This window comes from Triticum urartu, chromosome 3 (genome assembly GCF_003073215.2).
Source record: "Triticum urartu cultivar G1812 chromosome 3, Tu2.1, whole genome shotgun sequence".
Classification (NCBI taxonomy): Eukaryota; Viridiplantae; Streptophyta; class Magnoliopsida; order Poales; family Poaceae; genus Triticum; species Triticum urartu.
In genome coordinates, this window is record NC_053024.1 from 11,991,174 (window position 1) to 12,010,056 (window position 18,883).

The 18,883-nt window shown below is 43.1% G+C and overlaps 1 pseudogene; it reads left to right on the forward strand.

Moving 5' to 3' along the window:
- Positions 1 to 11,400: 11,400 nt before the first annotated feature.
- LOC125546484 lies at positions 11,401 to 13,629 on the forward strand (annotated as a pseudogene).
- Positions 13,630 to 18,883: the final 5,254 nt, after the last annotated feature.

Sequence of the window (18,883 nt, forward strand, 5' to 3'; positions counted from 1 at the left end):
ATTGCATTGCATACAATAAAGCAACAACCATATGGCTCCTGCCAGTTGCCGATAAATCGGTTACAAAACATGATCATCTCATACAAAAATTTAGCATCATGCCTTGACCATATCACATCACAACATGCCCTGCAAAAAAAAGTTAGACGTCCTCTACTTTGTTGTTGCAAGTTTTACGTGGCTGCTACAGGCTGAACCAAGAACCAATCTTACCTACGCATCAAAACCACAACGATAGTTTGTCAAGTTGGTGCTGTTTTAACCTTCGCAAGGACCGGGCGTCGCCACACTCGGTTCAACTAAAGTTGGAGAAACTGTCACCCGCTAGCCACCTTTGTTCAAAGCACGTCGGGAGAACCGGTCTCGCGTAAGCGTACGCGTAATGTCGGTCCGGGCCGCTTGGTCCAACAATACCGCCGAACCAAAGTATGACATGCTAGTAAGCAGTATGACTTATATCGCCCACAACTCACTTATGTTCTACTGGTGCATATAACATCAACACAAAAAACCTAGGCTCGGATGCCACTATAGGGTTTCGTAGTAATTTCAAAAAAAATTCTACGCACACGCAAGATCATGGTGATGCATAGCAACGAGAGGGGAAGAGTGTGATCTACGTACCCTTGTAGATCGACAACGAAAGCGTTAACTTGGTTGATGTAGTCGTACGTCTCCACGGCCCGACCGATCAAGCACCGAAACTACGGCACCTCCGAGTTCTAGCACACGTTCAGCTCGATGACGATCCCCGGACTCCGATCCAGCAAAGTGTCGGGCAAGAGTTCCATCAGCACGACGGCGTGGTGACGATCTTGATGTACTACCGTCGCAGGGCTTCGCCTAAGCACCGCTATAATATTATCGAGGACTATGGTGGAAGGGGGCACCGCACACGGCTAAGAATATGATCACGTGGATCAACTTGTGTCCTTAGGGGTGCCCCTTGCCTCCGTATATAAAGGATCAAAAGGGGGGGCCGGCCGGCCAAGAAGAGGCGCGCCAGGAGGAGTCCTACTCCCTCCGGGAGTAGGACTCCCCCCCTTTCCTATTTGGAATAGGATTCGCGGAGGGGGGGAAAGAGGAGAGAGAGGAGGAAGGGGGGCCGGCCCCCTCTCCTTGTCCTATTCGGACCAAGGGGGGAAGGGGTGCGCGGCCCATCTCTGGCCACCTCTCCTCTCTTCCACTAAGGCCCACTAAGGCCCATATACCTCCCGGGGGGTTCCGGTAACCTCCCGGTAATCCGGTAAAATCCCGATTTCACCCGGAACGCTTCCGATATCCAAATATAGGCTTCCAATATATCAATCTTTATGTCTCGACCATTTCGAGACTCCTCGTCATGTCCGTGATCACATCCGGGACTCCGAACAAACTTCGGTACATCAAAATGCATAAACTCATAATATAACTGTCATCGTAACCTTAAGCGTGCGGACCCTACGGGTTCGAGAAAAATGTAGACATGACCGAGACACGTCTGCGGTCAATAACCAATAGCGGAACCTGGATGCTCATATTGGCTCCTACATATTCTACGAAGATCTTTTATCGGTCAGACCGCATAACAACATACGTTGTTCCCTTTGTCATCGGTATGTTACTTGCCCGAGATTCGATCGTCGGTATCCCATACCTAGTTCAATCTCGTTACCGGCAAGTCTCTTTACTCGTTCCGTAATACATCATCCCGCAACTAACTCATTAGTTGCAATGCTTGCAAGGCTTCAGTGATGTGCATTACCGAGAGGGCCCAGAGATACCTCTCCGACAATCGGAGTGACAAATCCTAATCTCGAAATACGCCAACCCAACATTTACCTTTGGAGACACCTGTAAATCTCCTTTATAATCACCCAGTTACGTTGTGACGTTTGGTAGCACACAAAGTGTTCCTCCGGCAAACGGGAGTTGCATAATCTCATAGTCATAGGAACATGTATAAGTCATGAAGAAAGCAATAGCAACATACTAAACGATCGGGTGCTAAGCTAATGGAATGGGTCATGTCAATCAGATCATTCAACTAATGATGTGATCCCGTTAATCAAATGACAACTCTTTGTCCATGGTTAGGAAACATAACCATCTTTGATTAACGAGCTAGTCAAGTAGAGGCATACTAGTGACACTCTGTTTGTCTATGTATTCACACATGTATTATGTTTCCGGTTAATACAATTCTAGCATGAATAATAAACATTTATCATGAAATAAGGAAATAAATAATAACTTTATTATTGCCTCTAGGGCATATTTCCTTCACCCCCCTGCCCCGTATATAAAGGAGCATGGGGGGGTCTGGCCGGCCAGGAGGAGGGCGCGCCAGGAGGAGTCCTACTCCCACCGGGAGTAGGATTCACCCCCTTTCCTAGTTGGAATAGGATTCAGGAGGGGGAAAGAGGAGAGAGAGAAGGAAGGGGGGCGTCGCCCCCCTCTCCTTGTCCTATTCGGACTAGGGGGGAGGGGCGCGTGGCCCAGCCCTGGCCACCTCTCCTCTCTTCCACTAAACCCACTAAGGCCCATTTACCTCCCGGGGGGTTCCGGTAACCTCCCGGTACTCCGGTAAAATCCCGATTTCACCCGGAACACTTCCGATATTCAAATATAGGCTTCCAATATATCAATCTTTATGTCTTGACCATTTCGAGACTCCTCGTCATGTTCGTGATCACATCCGGGACTCCGAACAAACTTCGGTACATCAAAATATATAAACTCATAATAACTGTCATCGTAACGTTAAGCGTGCGGACCCTACGGGTTCGAGAACAATGTAGACATGACCGAGACACGTCTGCGGTCAATAACCAATAGCGGAACCTGGATGCTCATATTGGCTCCTACATATTCTACGAAGATCTTTTATCGGTCAGACCGCATAACAACATACGTTGTTCCCTTTGTCATCGGTATGTTACTTGCTCGAGATTCGATCGTCGGTATCCCATACCTTGTTCAATCTCGTTACCGGCAAGTCTCTTTACTCGTTCCGTAATACATCATCCCGCAACTAACTCATTAGTTGCAATGCTTGCAAGGCTTCAGTGATGTGCATTACCGAGAGGGCCCAGAGATACCTCTCCGACAATCGGAGTGACAAATCCTAATCTCGAAATATGCCAACCCAACATGTACCTTTGGAGACACCTGTAGATCTCCTTTATAATCACCCAGTTACGTTGTAACGTTTGGTAGCACACAAAGTGTTCCTCCGGCAAACGGGAGTTGCATAATCTCATAGTCATAGGAACATGTATAAGTCATGAAGAAAGCAATAGCAACATACTAAACGATCGGATGCTAAGCTAATGGAATGGGTCATGTCAATCAGATCATTCAACTAATGATGTGATCCCGTTAATCAAATGACAACACATGTCTATGGTTAGGAAACATAACCATCTTTGATTAACGAGCTAGTCAAGTAGAGGCATACTAGTGACGTTTAGTTTGTCTATGTATTCACACAAGTATTATGTTATCCGGTTAATACAATTCTAGCATGAATAATAAACAATCTATCATGATATAAGGAAATAAATAATAACTTTGTTATTGCCTCTAGGGCATATTTCCTTCAGACAATACATAGACAACATTTTGGCAGCCAATGAACAGCGACGAGCGGAGCATCCTGAACTTGGGGGTCAGCGTCCAGACCTGGGACTGGCCCTTGAACCAAGAGAAACACTCGGAGCATCCGGTAACGTTAACGTTCTGCTGCGCCTGTGTCTGGACATGAACCAGCAAGAACCCCGTGGAGTCCAGTGACCCTACATGAAGCAAGAAGAGGTCGATGTCATTGTCTTCGTCTTTTTCGTGGTCGTAGCTTTTTTAGAATAATCCAACTCCACTTTATTCAATGTTCAAAGGGATCATTACAATATCATGGGGAAATCCTAGCCATAGGTGGCGTCCCACACCAGGAAAAAACGAAAATTTTGCAAGATAATGAGCTTCAAAATTACAATATCTACTTTCACGGCTAAAATGTCATTCATCAAGTTCGGTTCTCCTTGTATGGATCTCGCAACCAATAGCTGCATTGTCTCCTCCACTACCATCTTCAACATCCTTTACTGCTCATAAACATTATGAAGCAGCAAATAATCTTTGAATAAGATCATTGGCCAATGCTTGTGTTTCCCTACATGCCAGAGTCTCTAGAATCGAAGGATCAACAATATGCGAAAAGATCATAGCTGAAGAGACCAAAGACTCTACAGTTTCACTGCGGCAAATCACTCCAACTGAGCCCGTACGACCATTTCTCGAAACTGCACCATCAACATTAAATTTTCACAAACCTGCCGGCGGTGCTAACCATGCAACCCGTGGATACCTCGTGATCCGAATCTGGTCTGTTTGTGGCTTCGTATCGTCGTGTCCCTATATGCCAGTCGATGAAGAATTTTGGTTGCTCCTTTACTACTGCAGTGGTGTCTTGAATTGTCATTGGATGAGGCCTGGCTACCACGGATGCCTGAGCTATCAGCTGGATGGAACGTATGCATGCCTTCCCTGTCCTCTTTCCGGCATTCTCTCAATCGGTCACTCACGTCCCTCTCTCCTATCTCCAAAACATCACCGCCATCACCTCTAATTCTGGCTATATCCGCTGCTAATTATTGCCACGTTTCATCGGCCTAGTCCCTCCTCGATGTCCTTGACATATTCCCTACTACCTCCCGACCTTCCATCCCTTGACACATGCCCCCATGGTGAACCCAAGTCACAGCTCAGTTCGGATTTGTGGCATTTCAAAGGGCATTGTATCACCTCCCTTAACTCGGCTAATCACTATTAACGTCCAGTGTCATGCCACACTTCACCGATCTATTGTTGTATTGTTTCGTGACAAAAACAGTAAATTACATATAAAACAATTTTTTTGTAAAAGTCAATGCAGAAACTTTAGATGTATCTTCTTTTTTCTCCAAGCTCAGTTGTATCCGCTTTTCAAAATAATCAAAATGTATGCCTCACATTTGCTATTTAACTATCAAGTTAATTAGCTCATTTTAAGTCTACATTTAGATTATAAGTGCTATTAGATTAAAATTAGGACTCGACAATGTGCATTAAAAAACGAAAGTGCTATTCTGAGCTCGAACAGGGGCAACAAGGGCGGAAGAGACCCGCCGCCGCTCCGGCTGCTCCGGCGCGTCGTAGTCCTTCTCCTCCGCCTCGTAAGCAAGGAAAGAAGACAGCCGTTCCGTCTGCTCTGCCGACGTCTAACAGTACAGCCAGACGCGGGAGGAAATACAGATTCGGTCCTTCTCTGAAGACTCCAGAGAAGTTACCATACGAGATGACCTCGGAGGAGAACGTAAAGATCGCGCGAACCGAAGTGAAGGACTGGTTTCAAGGGTTGAAAGCACAGAGACATCCACCTCCGGAGGAGAAGGTAGATCCGGTGAAAGCGAAGCGCAATCTGGCTGCCCTGAGAAAACCACCAAAGTCTCTGCCGAAAGGCAACTATGAGCGCATTATTGGAAAGACATTTGTCGAAGCGGAGCGGTCGGGAAGTACTGTCAGTGATCAAAGGATAAAAGAACGACGAGCTGGGAAACAAATTGCCCAGCTCGGCGAACAAGCGAAGCAATCGTGCCCCCCGCTGAAGGTGCCTAGCGACATCGTCGCTAATGATCCGAGGATGGTGCCCGGTTATAGCAATCTTGGAGATTACCTGCCCGACGATGTACATTATGATTTCTTGGAGGTGGAGGCGGTACACAGATTTGAGTACGGGAAGCCTCTCGTCAATGATGAAAGATCTCTATCAACGATGATGTGAAGATTGCATGATTGGTACATGAAAACCTGCAGAGAGTCTGAGGGGAGGAATACTTTGACGCTGAGAGTTAGAGAGGAGCATGACCTCGTTGGAATTGAACTGTTGAATTATCCATTTGAGTAGTTCTTCCAGTTTTCCAATCAAAGAGCCCTCGATAAAGCAACGGTCACCTGCTACTGTCTGTAAGTACTACTACTTCTGTCATTAAGTCTCTCTATATAGGTCAGCTCTTTCATTGCATGTATTTATAATTATCCTCACTATATTATGCAGATTGAAGATCGCCGAATTGAAGAAAAGACAAGTCGGTGATATTGGGTTCATTAACACAAATCTCATAGATGCAACTGAGGTTAAATTTCATGCCGAAGATACCGAGGCCAACCTGCTACGATCATTCAAAATAAATGAAAACAAAGATATAATACTCTTTCCTTACAACTTCAAGTGAGTGTTACTGTCTTGTGCATATTCGGTTTCCCTTATATATTAGTCCAGGTTATAGTAATGTAATTGATGAGTTATGCATGCGTGCGCAGTTCCCACTATATTCTCCTAGAGATTAAGCTTGAGCAGGGACTAGTAACCGTCTTAGAATCGAGACGAAAAGATCCCCAGGAGTATGCGAACATGACTGAAATCCTCGAGGAGTAAGTTAAATCGATCATTATCCACCATATCAGCAACTTTGTTCATTTCCTCATATCAAGTAATTGTTTTCTTTTGTCTGGCAGGGTTTGGAGAAAATTCACCAGAAAAGCTCCGAGACTGCCGAAGAAGCTGCAATTTAGATACCCGAAAGTAAGTACTATAGTAGCATGTTCCGCGCGTCTCCTAGTGATTCAAGCGCTAGTTTCATCAATACCATTTGGCATGCTTTCTTATCAGTTTGATTGACCTCTATTTCTTGTAAAGTGGTTGTGGCAGGATCAAGGGAATGATTTCTGTGGATACTACGTTTGCGAGTCCATCCGCTACACGACCTGTGAACGGGGGTACACTGAAGAACAATATGAAGTGCGTAAGCAATAATATTCACAATTTTATTTTATTACCATCATTTGTGTTGAGTTTCATTTATTCATATATATATGTATTGACCCCCTTCTTCAAATTAGATATTTCGGATGCGGGATGAACTCCTACCACCAGATCGTATGCGAGCAATTCAAGAGGAATTGGCTGCATTCTTCCTTGACCACGTGATCGCTGAAGACGGAGAATACCATGTGGATCCTGTGTTCGTATATAATTAGGAGATTATATTGTAAGAGATAATTATTGTATATATGTAGCCGGTAGTGTCGGATAGATATACGAGAACTTGTTGTTCGACCAATCTCTCGGAGAAGGAGAGGTGGTCGATATCACTTCTCTCTGTATGCATATATGTTCATGACGATCTTCTGTTTCCTTCGTTTGCTTAATAGCTAGCTAGCGTGTCTAGTCCTCTCTATACGTATATAGTACGTAGCGTCGACCAAGCACGGACATAAGAGAGGACACTTCTCTCTATTAATTAGCTAGCTAACACAATATATGAAACACCTAAATTAACCCCCCCAAACCCCCCACCCCCCCCCCCCCCTTCAAAAAAAAAACAAAAACCCCCTGAAATCCTGACGAGTGGATGCCTATTGGTCCCGGTTGGTGCCACCAACCGGGACCAAAGGCCCTCCTGCCTGGGCTCGGCGCACCGGCCACTTGGACGCCCATCTGTCCCGGTTCTGGACTGAACCGGGACTAAAGGGCTAGGGCATTAGTAATGACCCTTTAGTCCCGGTCCAGGAACCTGGACAAAAGGCCCTTACCAACCGGGATAAATGGGCCATTTTCTACTAGTGAACATACTTGCTATGCATAGGCATTTTATTGGAAAACAAATTAGCAAGACAAGCAAGATCTAGCATATGCAAGAAAGAAGAAAGAAAGAAAAGCAAATCATAGCGAGAGGTAATTTAGTAACATGAAATTTTCTACAACCATATTTTCCTTTCTCATAATAATTACATGTAGGATCATAGGCAAATTCAACAAAATGGCTATCACATAACATATTCTGAACACGATCCACATGCATGCGAAGTTGACACTCTTCCAAAATAGTGGGATTATCATTAACTAAAGGCATGACCTCTCCAAACCCACTTTTATTAAATAATTCATAAGATTGAACATTATCCAAATATGTGGGATCTAAAGTTGACACTTTTCCAAACCCATTTCAATATTATTGCAAACATTATTATCAATCTCATATTCATCATGGGGCTTAAATAAATTTTCAAGATCATAAGAAGAATCACCCCAATCATGATCATTGCAACTAGTAGACATAGCAAAATTAGCATCCCCAAGCTTAGGGTTTTGCATATTATTAGCACAATTGACATTAATAGAATTGATGGTAGAATCATTGCAATCATGATTTTGATTCAAGGAACTATCAAGTATGGGTGCAATAGCAATAATCTCATGTTTAACATAAGGAACTATAGCAAAATCATCTCCATAAATATTGGCATCATGTCCATAAGAATAGGAAGCATCATGTTCATCAAGGGATATTTCAATCAAATAATCGGAATCATAATTATCTATAGATTCGTGCATATCATTATTTTCTTCCAAAGCAATGGTCATTCTCTCAATAAATTCTTTAACATAGGCATGATGAGCATAGTTTTCATAGCAATATTTAAGTATGTCGGAATTTTCAGATTTGTAGAGAGTAATATCATACTTTTCAATCAAAGAAGCAACTTCATGAGCACCCTTAAAAACAACAAATTCTTCAATTTGTTCGATATCATAGTAACTATAAACACCCTTTGCATAAGAAGATAAGATTTCATTATCATTAAACTCACATAGGTAGGGAAGGTGTTTTTTAGGGTTCTTAGAGCAACAAGTAAAATCATAAATTTCACAAAGATTCCAAGCATAGCATAGCAAACTATTTATTTTATACCATAAGAGCTTCCCCTTTTCAGACAAACGATGACGCACAAAATGAGCATGCTCATCTAAAGATTTTCGCTCAACTAAACTAGTTGGGGTTTCAGCACGAGAACATATAGATCGAAGATGATCCAAGTAGAACACTTTAAGTGGATCCATATGAATAGATTTTTAGCAAGCAAAGATGCAAGCAAATAGAAGGCACATGGAAACACAAACAAAAAGACATACGGGAAGAAGGGCGAAGAAAAGGAAAAGGTTTTCGAAAATCGTTTTAGAAGTGGGGGAGAGGAAAACGAGAGGCAAATGGCAAATAATGTAATGCGAGGGACAAGAGTTTTTCAGCTTCCGCGTGACCTTTCGAATTTAGACATCGGCTCGGCTCATTCCCGCAACCCGTGTCATGTCGTGTCGTGTCGTGACGAGGCGGGCGGTGGAGGAGGAGCGTGCCTGGATGTCCCTCTTGTTCTCATCCTCATACATGTGGAGAAAGAGCCTCCCTTATAAAGAGGTCCAACTCCCTCTAAACTAGCAATGTGGGACTAAACTTTAGTTCCACCTCTTGCCTTGCACGAATGGGCTGCGTGGGCCTCTAGGATTTATTAGGAATTTCTGAAACTGCTATTGGGCTAGGCCCAAAATAGAAAAAATTCCAGCTCGACCTTCTCTTCAAATTAGCTATAATTCAGTAACAATATGTATATAAATATATTATAAAAATACCCAAAGAAAATATATGATTAAATTTGTGTTAAAAAGTAAGTTCCAATTTTCTTTTAGTTTCTTAGTAGCAAATTTATACGCAAAGTATCAGTTAAAGTTGGATAATTGAAACTATCCATATCTAAATTGTCAAGTAGAGTATATATTTTTGACCATATCAAAGTTGCCAGGTTTTAATAATAGAGGAATATTTCACATATTTAAGAATGACCCTAGGAAATGAGATGGAGAAGTTGTGAAAGGTAAAATAAACATTCTTTCTACTTAGGTTTTCTCTACCTATTGACAAGAATAACTTAATACAATAAGATATGATATATGTTTACCTATTCCATTCGATGGAACATCTAAACCATTGCCCAGGAGCAGAAATTTTATTAACGCCACAACTGATAAAAAAATTGCGAGAAAGTTTTTGATCTATTTATCAACTGTTAATTTAGCATGAAGAACACGAGAAGTAAAAATTACACTTAGGTTTGTAGACCACCTAACGACGACTACAAGAACTGGAGCGAGTTTGTAACTATATATTTATAGTATCAACTGATAGATTTTTAACTATATATTTATAATACCAATTGGTGTGAAACTGAATGTTAACATCCCTGAAAAAAAAGAATGTTAACCTGTGGTCACATAATGATACAAAGTCAAACCAATACTAGAAAACAACTCGCACGTAAATGAAATTCTACATATGGGTTTATTATCATGTATAAACGACGCATATGATCACTAATAGGATATTTTTGGGAATGCAATAACAATCATCCCCAAAATGAAACTGATTAAAAGGGTTTTCCATCTCGAAGGTGGTATTTATTTAATATAGAACAGTATTATTTACTATCACATAATGTGGACATGGATAAAACCATCAATCTATACCGTTGTCACTTTCAACACACTAAATGGTTGCCCTCGCATTTGTGAGACCCACCATACTAGTACTAGTACTAACGAGAAGATAGCTCGGCTAGATATTATTTTGAGAGAAGTGCATATTACACCCCTCAACTCTAGCCCTAGTCTAATATACAACCCCCAACTCCAAAACCGTCTAATCTGCAACCTCCAACTCTTAAAACCGGCCAAAATTCAACCCTCCCCTCCCCTTGACCGGTTTTGACCGGGTTTGACCCATTGATTGATGAACAGTAAGTTCGGAAAAAAATGAAAATTTAGAAAAATAAAATTTTAGAAAGCATTTTTTGCCTCCGGATGAACAGTATTTAAAAAAAAATTGGGAACAGAATTTTTAAAAAATAAATTCGACTTTTCACCGGTGAACAGTATTAAAAATTCAGTTTGTTTTACATGTACCCGGAGGTAATAAATTGGAAACAAAATTCATCGGGATTTGTTTTTTGAATTACTGTAAACAGCATGAACAGTATTCAAAAAAGTAAAAAAAATCAGGAAAATCATTTTTTCACTGCGTGAACAGTGACCGAGGGAAAATTTTCGTTCCAAAAGTTCGAACTTTTTTTGAATTACTGTTCGCACGGTGGAAAAGTCAAAATTATTTTTAAAATTTTGTTCCCAACTATTTCTTGAATTTACAATTTTTTTATTTTTATTTTTCTGAATTTTCCATTTTTTTTCAAATTTACTGTTCATCAGTCAATGGGTCAGACCCGGTCAAAACCGGTCAAGGGGAGTGGAGGGTTGAATTTTGGCCGGTTTTAAGAATTGGAGGTTGCAGATTAGACGGTTTTAGAGTTGGAGGTTGTATATTAAACTAGGGCTAGAGTTGAGGGGTGTAATATGCACTTCTCTCTATTATTTTCGTGGTGTTTCTTACATATCTGTTCCGGCTGCTCAAGCTATATAGCACAATGCCCACAAGAATGATCAGCACCTGCGCGCTTAGCTGCCTAGCTTGTTCCTCGACACTAGCGAATAAACTCACCATGAATCAAGAAATCCTAATGACCAAGCAATCATCACCGAGACAGAGTCAGGAACAACAAGAACATCCTCAACTGCACGCCACCGTCCCGCAACAAGGCGGTGGCCCGACGCCGTCCGAGTCCGACCACCAGCGCAGGATCACCATGATTACGCTCGTGTTCCTGATCTATTTCGATGTGGCAGGCGGCCCGTACGGCTCCGAGCAGGCCGTCCGCGCCGCCGGGCCGCTCTTCACTCTACTGGGCTTCCTCGTGTTCCCCTTGGCGTGGGGCGTCCCGGAATCACTCGTCACCGCCGAGCTCGCCGCCGCGTTCCCGGGGAACGGTGGCTTCGTCCTCTGGGCAGACCACGCCTTCGGCCCGCTGGCGGGCTCGCTCCTCGGCACCTGGAAGTACCTCAGCATCGTCATCAACATCGCCGCCTACCCGGCTCTCGTGGCTGACTACCTCGGTGGCGCGGTGCCGGCAGTCGCGAGACCCGGCAGGGCGCGCATGGGCACGGTGGTCGGCATGACACTTCTCCTCTCCTTGCTGAACTATGCCGGGCTGAGCGTCGTCGGGTGGGGCGCGGCAGCGCTGGGGATAGCCTCGCTGGCCCCGTTCGTGCTGATGATGGCCATGGCTGTGCCCAAGATACGGCCGGGGCGGTGGGTGACGCGGGTGGATGGGAGGAAGAAAGACTGGAGGCTATTCTTCAACACGCTGTTCTGGAACCTCAACTACTGGGACAGCGCGAGCACCATGGCGGGCGAGGTGGAGCGGCCGGAGCGGACGTTCCCGCGGGCGCTTACGGCTGCGGTAGTTCTCATTGCCGTCAGCTACCTGCTGCCGCTCATGGCCGCGACCGGTGCCACGGACGCGTCACCGGATGCATGGGTGAACGGCTACTTGGCTGATGCCGCAGGTACCTACCGACGCTTACAACCTTACGTACAATTATCGCGATAATTAATGTACCACGTGGTTACCTCGGAACTGAAATCAATGAGGAAAGGACGTACAGTTCAGTAAAAGAGGTGTGTCATGATGATATATATATATATCTCGACTTGACTACTAATTGTCTGGTGGCAATCTGAGAGACGGTGGGCGGGAAATATATTGCAACTATGGATCTTTTATACAATCAAATTACTGGAAAAGATTCATATATTATTAATTCAACTATGGATCTTTTATACAATCAAATTACTGGAAATATATTGCAGTTGATTCCGGCAGCAACGCTGGGGTATTCTCTAGTATATCATCATATAATTAATACTCACCTGATCTGAATACGGTTGGCAGATTAGTGGTGGCTGACAGTGATGGACATATGATTACATCACAAGTTGGTGAGAAGGAGAATAAACAATAGTGGGGGCGTCGCATGGAATAATTAGATGCACACCGGTGAACTAGGACATGTAAGAAGATGATAAAGATGAGATTGTGACTTGCCTATGGGCCATGTAGCTGCTAGAGCTGCTATTCCTATGAAGTGCACATATGAAAAACTGTGGTAAAGCCAACAAAAAGAATAAAATAGACGTAGTTAGCTCTGTACAACTGTAAATACTCAAGAAAAAGGTCATAGGCATGGCATGCTTGTGCTACAATCAAGCTAGGTTGAATCTAGCGAGTGCATGTTACAATCGGCCTTTTAACTTATTTCATAATTTTGTTGTATCTAAACAGGCATCATCGGGGGACCATGGCTCAAGTACTGGACCGGTGCAGGCGCAGTAATCTCCTCCATTGGCATGTTCGAGGCCCAAATGAGCAGTGGCGCGTTCCAGCTCCACGGCATGGCGGACCTAGGCCTCCTCCCTCCTCCCGTCCGTCTTTGGCAGTCGTGCCGCTCGCACCGGAACCCCATGGGTTGCAATCACTGCATCAACCGCTATCACCATCGCCGTCTCCTTCCTCGGTTTCGACAACATCGTCGCAACATCAAATTTCCTATATAGCCTGGGAACACTACTCGAGTTCTCCTCGTTCCTCTGGCTCCGAGTCAAGTACCCAACACTGAAGCGCCCATACCACGTGCCTCTGCCACTGCCCGCACTCATGGCCATGTGCACTGTGCCATCGGCATTCCTATCTTACGTGTGTGTGGTTGCTGGGTGGAGGGTATTCGCCATTGCTACAGGGCTGACCGCGCTCGGTGTCGGGTGGCACGGCCTCATGAAGCTGTTCAGATCCAAGAAATTGCTCAGTTTTCGCGTGCCCAAATCATCAGGTTGATTCATTCCCGGCAAGTTCCATTGTCCAGAACACTCACATAATATATCTAGAAATGAGTATTAATACCCAGTAGAACTAGCAGGGTGATTCACGCATTTGCGCGACAAGAATCAAACGTGTCATATAATTGATATTATTTTGTCCAAAATATATTAGGACGCATCGTAAATTGTTTGAAATATAGCTAAAATATATGTCTTGCATAAAGATGAATGCACTCAGGATTTTCTATTTCACCCACACTTTGGATTATTTTCATCAAGTGTATCGGATTGTGATTTGTATAAATAATAGCATAAGTACATTGCACTCAGTTAGTTTGTTTATTTGTGTAAGACACATTATACATATATCTGTGATACCCTTGGTGTCATCTTCCAACCAATAATCTTTTGAGAAAAATCACGCAAAATCAAATCCAAATATTTGATAGCTCATACGTGGGCTAACATATCTCCGTATCTACGTGAGTTTCCGTGCATTGTCTTTCTCGATTGGTATACAACTAGCCATCCAGGTTTTGGCTGCTGGATGTGTTAAGACTGCAGCCTTCAAATACTATATGTAATCCCAGACTTCCAGTATTTGGATTGTGCTCAGTTGAATGATGGCCATCTAAGTTGTTTATAGGTTATCATTAGCTTAAATATTTAGGTTGATACCACTACTATCTGAAGGATATGCTGAAGGAAATATGCCCTAGAGGCAATAATAAAGTTGTTATTTATATTTCCTTATATCATGACAAATGTTTATTATTCATGCTAGAATTGTATTAATCGGGAACTTAGTACATGTGTGAATACATAGACAAACAGAGTGTCACTAGTATGCCTCTTCTTGACTAGCTCGTTGAATCAAAGATGGTTAAGTTTCCTAGCCATAGACATGAGTTGTCATTTGATTAACGGGATCACATCATTAGAGAATGATGTGATTGACTTGACCCATCCGTTAGCTTAGCACGATGATCATTTAGTTTGTTGCTATTGCTTTTTTCATGACTTATACATGTTCCTATGACTATGAGATTATGCAAATCCCGAATACCGGAGGAACACTTTGTGTGCTATCAAACGTCACAACGTAGCTGGGTGATTATAAAGATGCTCTAGGGTGTGTTCGATGGTGTTTGTTGAGTTGGCATAGATCGAGATTAGGATTTGTCACTATGATTGTCGGAGAGGTATCTCTAGGCCCTCTCGGTAATGCACATCACTATAAGCCTTGCAAGCAATGTGACTAATGAGTTAGTTGCAGGATGATGCATTACGGAACGAGTAAAGAGACTTGCCGGTAATGAGATTGAACTAGGTATTGAGATACCGACGATCGAATCTCGGGCAAGTAACATACCGATGACAAAGGGAACAACGTATGTAGTTATGCGGTTTGACCGATAAAGATCTTCGTAGAATATGTAGGAACCAATATGAGCATCCAGGTTCCGCTATTGGTTATTGACCTAAGACGAGTCTCGGTCATGTCTACATAGTTCTCGAACCCTTAGGGTCCGCACGCTTAACGTTCGATGACGATCAGTATTATGAGTTTACGTGTTTTGATGTACCGAAGGTTGTTCGGAGTCCCGGATGTGATTACGGACATGACGAGGAGTCTCGAAATGGTCGAGACATAAAGATTGATATATTGAAAGGCTATGTTTGGACATCGGAATGGTTCCGAGTGAGTTCGGGCATTTACCGGAGTACCGGGGGGTTACCGGAACCCCCCGAGGAGTCTACGGGCCTTAGTGGGAGAGAGGAGAAGGCGGCCAAGGGGGGGGGCCCCCCCCCCCCCAAGCCCAATCCGAATTGGGGTGGGGGGCCAGCCCCCCTTTCCTTCTCCCTCTCTCCTCCTTCCTTCCTCTCCTACTCCAACTAGGGAAAGGGGAATCTTACTCCCACCGGGAGTACGACTCCCCCCTTGGGCGCGCCATGAGAGGGCCGTCCCTCCCCTCCTCCACTCCTTTATATATGGGGGAGGGGGCACCCCATAGACACACAAGTTGATTGTTTAGCCGTGTGCGATGCCCCCCTCCACAGATTTCCACCTCGGTCATATCGTTGCAGTGCTTAGGCGAAGCCCTGCATCGGTAACTTCATCATCACCGTCATCACGCCGTCGTGCTGACGAAACTCTCCCTCGACCTCAGCTGGATCTAGAGTTTGTGGGACGTCACCGAGCTGAACGTGCGCAGATGGCGGAGGTGCCGTATTTTCGGTGCTAGGATCGGTCGGATCGTGAAGACGTACGACTACGTCAACCGCGTTGTCATAACGCTTCCGCTTTCGGTCTACGAGGGTACATGGACAACACTCTCCCCTCTCATTGCTATGCATCACCTAGATGGATCTTGCGTGTGCGTAGGATTTTTTTTTAAATTACTACGTTCCCCAACATATGCTACTATCTCTGCTCCTCATATTTTTCGAACGAAACTAGCACAGTGCCCACGCAAATGAGCATGTGACGGCCGCAATGTACTTTTTGTTCAAAGTAGTTATGATCCCATATAATTTTTTTCTGCAAATCAATATACATTTTTGGCTTCAATTAAAAGCTTTATGAACTATATAATCTTTGTACATTGTTATATAATTGTATCACTTCATGTTCTCATGATTCAAATAGTTTTATGGAACTGCATTGCTTAGTACACCAAAATAACATAACATCAAAGTGCACTAATAAATTAATTAATCATCATACATGCTTTTGTTTGGCATGCTTATCACTAATAGGCAATGAAACTATTGGAAGGTCCAAAACAAACTACTAAGTAATGTCAATGTATCAATTTTTCCAACTACATATCCATACATTCCTTTTGGTCATAGGTAAAATTTCTATTACTGGAGAAATGATTGGTTTAGGTATTTCATCACCTGCTAACTAGGTATCGAATCCTAGATTTGATTAAATATCTTGCAAACACTTATTATTGTTTCAGTTGTTTATGTGTACACATAATATTTTATTGCATCTTATGACTTGAAAAAAGTAAAATCATTTAAGGATTGTAGGCATAGGTATTGCATTTTGTGCATGACTATACTGGTTTTGTGTCTATTCGGACTCCTCACATGGCTCCCTATTTTATATAAACAACAGAAATAACAACTAAATGAACAAGATGTCCGAAAATATTTGGTTCTTGGTTACATACTCCTCTATCGGCACTCATGTTGGTGGCTACTCACTCGTTAGTCATTTTTCTAATATCCTTAAAGAAGTTGTGTGCGTTGCCAATATTTCTAATTACCACATAATATAGGATGATAATATGTATATTTCTATTGGCTATGACATACATCCAAACTAATTCTGTTTCTGAAAATCACAAAAGGCAGTATTAAATATATTTTACAAATATCACATTATATTCATTTTTTCTCTATAATATAAACACAGTTAGTCCTTGAGCTGCAAGTACACGAACCAGACTACTCGCAGTATGCACGCCCGCTACATTAGTTGTTGCATTCTCTTAGCATAGGTCTAGCTATACATCTTGTTGTCATTTCATGAACACTATAGAAAGCAATCCGTTTATGTCCCTGTATGACCTCCCAGTATAAATCTTGTTTGCATATGCAATTGGATTTGTTCTTTATAAAGAAGAATTAAAATAAATTAACAACATGCCCTAATTATTTTCTTGTAAGGAATTTTGTATGTTGTCGATAGTCATAATTGTGTACTAAGATGATAATAGGAATATTTTCACTCACATTGGTATCGATTGTACTAATTGTGTAATTGTTTATCTATCCACTGCATTTAAATTAGTATTGGTGTATGTGGAAAGAAGTATCTACAACTTGTACTCTTAGTTTAACATGTGCACTTAAAACAAGTTCATGTGAGCTTTGAAAGAGTGGAGCTCTGGTGACCTATTAGAGGTTAGCTCAATAAGGCGTGGACATGAGAAAATGTATTTATTCCAGTCGGTTCGTATGTACCGCCATTGAGAATGCACAATCCATTGTCATGGCACTCGTTTCATCCATCCAGCACATGTCAGATGGATTTTTTGCATACTTCATACATATAAATGCAATATAACCGACAATTGAAACATGTCAGAGGGAGAAGATGAACATGGAATTCTTGTGTAGTTTTCTCGATAGTATGAGAAGTTAGGGATGAACGTAGATAGTGTCCGTGGTAAAGACGGTACGGATCCGACTCTCATCGGACACTAGAGGATGTGGACGTCATGATGTAAAGTACTACTACTGCCTTTCCGGTTTATAAGGCTTGCGAGTATCCTTAGATATGTAATTTGACGAACCTAAGATAAGTTCTATAGTCCAAAATTTATACCATTATAAAGTATATGATTTGAAGTTTCTAATGATATTTTTTTGTGACATATAACTATAGTATTATAATTGGCCTATTTTTCAACCTATAGATACGTGCAAGCCTTATAAACCGGAAATGTGGTATGACCAACTTGCATGGGGCTAAGCCAATAATTAAATTATTTGACCAACCAAATATTGGGCGGAACTGCCGTCCGTGCGATACTTACACTACCCACAGTGGGAGTAACATAGGTGGTAACATCGTATTTACCTAAAAAATAGATGATGTGTCATGTAATTAATGATGAAAAAGTGGCATGCGATAACATAGCTAGTTACTGATACTATGAATAATATCACAAATATCAAGAAAAAAAGAGTCTATAACCTAATAAATAAAGTGTTGCATAACACCACACATATGTTATTCTCCATTATAGAGGTAGTAAAATAGACTAGTAATACATGTTACTAGTCGAAGTAACTCCTGACTGTGGCTAGTCTTAGTAATCCCATCATTGTACGATGATTATGTTGGCCGGAATAAGCCGCGGCGACGAGTCGGACGCGTCGAGTGCATGTATGGGCGTGCGCTAGACATGTCGGGCACGTCGGGACCACGGCGTAGGTGTGTGTGTGCGCGCGCGCGTGCGTGTGATGCACGGGGTGTCCGTGCGGGTGTGTAGGCCTAGTCAGTTGGCGAGCGAGGCGGCCGGGAGGAGCTAGTCTGTTGCGGGCTTGCCGCATCCCGGGCGCAATCGTGCGCAGGATGGGCGTGGCCAGAGCGGGCCGGACCGAGTGCTCCGAGTGGGGGGAGAACGTGGGTTCGTGCCCAGGCATGTTCCTGGTATAAAGCCCCTCGTATGTGCGTTGTAACTGGTGTGGGTTTTGAGTTCGTGCTCAAGTATTGCCGTTCAGGCGGCGGGCGTACGTGCGCCGGA